A 2,120-nucleotide genomic window follows, 5' to 3' on the forward strand; every position below is an offset into this window, starting at 1 on the left:
ATAACTTTCATATTATGTATCTTTGCCTTTTATTATGTTATTATCTCAAAACTGCCTAGACCTTAAGCCTCCATGCCTATCCAGTAATATTTTTTTTCTTTATTTAATTCTTTCCTCTTACATTTCTTTTCTTTTCCCCTAAACCTTATTCCTGTTCCTTTTACTTTTGTTTAGACCTTCCTTTACCTTAATCCTGCCTCATCTTGGCTAACGGAGAAGTATCAAGATCTTGGAGGACTGTCTTGTAAATATTTATTTTTTTATTGGAACTTTATATTGCTTTGTTCCTCCCGCCTATATAAGGGTGAAGATGCCATTGAATAAACGAGATTTAAGACTGAATGTGTGATCGTGTGTTCATCCATGGATTTTACAATGAGATGTCGTCGAACCAGAGAAAAGGTTGTATCTGACCTCATTATTTGCTTTGATTAGTGAAAAATGGGTTTTCAAAAAAAAAAAAAAAAAAAAAATGAAATAAAATAAAAAGGTTGTATCTGACCTCATTATTTGCTTTGTTTAGTGAAAAATGGGTTTTCAAAAAAAAAAAAAAATAAATAAATAAAAAATAAAAAAATAAAAAGATTGTATCTGACCTCATTATTTGCTTTGATTAGTGAAAAATGGGTTTTCAAAAAAAATAAAAAAATAAAAAAATAAAAATAAAAATAAAAAAAATAAAATGACACTTAAAATTTAAGTATACAGAAGGTAGAATTATACTTCACCACCCTAACCCCTAGGCAAACCCACACTTCCTTGAGGGTTTTTAAGGGAACGTAGTTACACTTTCTGTTTTATTTATATATTTATTTTTTCTTTCTTTCTTTCTTTCTTTCTTTCTTTCTTTCTTTCTTTCTTTCTTTCTTTCTTTCCTTCCTTCCTTCCTTCCTTCCTTCCTTCCTTCCTTTCTTTCTTTCTTTCTTTCTTTCTTTCTTTCTTGCTTGCTTGCTTGCTTTCTTTATTATTATTATTAATATTTTTTTTTTTTTTTTTGGGGGGGGGTAAACAGGGCCCCATGTACATGTCCATAGTCTCTCCATCCGCTTCACGATCATAATCACTCGGATGATGTATTTTTCGAAGGGTCCCTTGTCACCACTCAATAGCTTGTGAAAAAAAAAACTAAAATTTATCATGAATAAGCTACAGCACAATTGAATTATGGTCATTTTTGGGGAATTTATTCTGATACTAATGGATTATCTTTACGATAGAAATTGGCGGTTTTCAGACTTCATGAATACATTCATTACTGATATGAAGTCATCATAAATTTCAAAACAAAAGTTAAGGTACACCATAAAAAACATATGACTTTCACAATTAACTCTTCCCATAGTGAAATATTCTATTTGATAATCTGATTAGTATATTTACACCTCAGTGTGTGTGTACTTCGTCCACGGACATTTTTCTAAAAAAATTAAGCCTCGCTCCACTAAATTTGGCGAATGATTTTTTAAAACTTTGTTCTCAGCTCAATGTTAGATGATAGGGAAATCAAATTTTCCTTCATTATCACCTTTCCTCATAGCTAACACATAGAAACAGACTGATCAACTTAGGCTTGGAAAAAAAAAGGGTAGGACACGTCTGTATGTAGTTCAGATCATGAGGATGAAGTGTAATTATTATGTTAATGGAGATATGATTAATGCTACTCATATTCCTCGCGATTAAGAAGACGGAGAGTAGATAAGGATAACAGGCACAAAGGATACATTTAGCACTCCCCCCCCCCCCCCGCCTCCTTGGAAAATACCACCGTCTGCAAAGGGGCGGTTCTGGCTGCTTAATTAAAGGTGCTGTCACACTAGCACTTTTTCCGTCATTTTTTGGACAATTTTATTTAACATCAATACAAACATTCTCGAATATAACTCTTAATTTGACTATGCTTGGCTGAAAAAGTTGACGTTAAGGTTTTCAGACGGAAACTATCATTATCGTTTGATTGGAAAATCGACAATTCGCTCAAAAATGGACAAAATTTCAGAAAATTGTCAAAAAAATGACGGAAAAAGTGCTAGTGTGACATTAGTACAGACCATAACCCTATCATTGATAGCATGTCATCAAACAGCTTCCTATTAACGAAAGTATTGCATTAACAGTAA

Source organism: Penaeus vannamei, chromosome 10 (genome assembly GCF_042767895.1).
Source record: "Penaeus vannamei isolate JL-2024 chromosome 10, ASM4276789v1, whole genome shotgun sequence".
Lineage (NCBI taxonomy): Eukaryota > Metazoa > Arthropoda > Malacostraca > Decapoda > Penaeidae > Penaeus > Penaeus vannamei.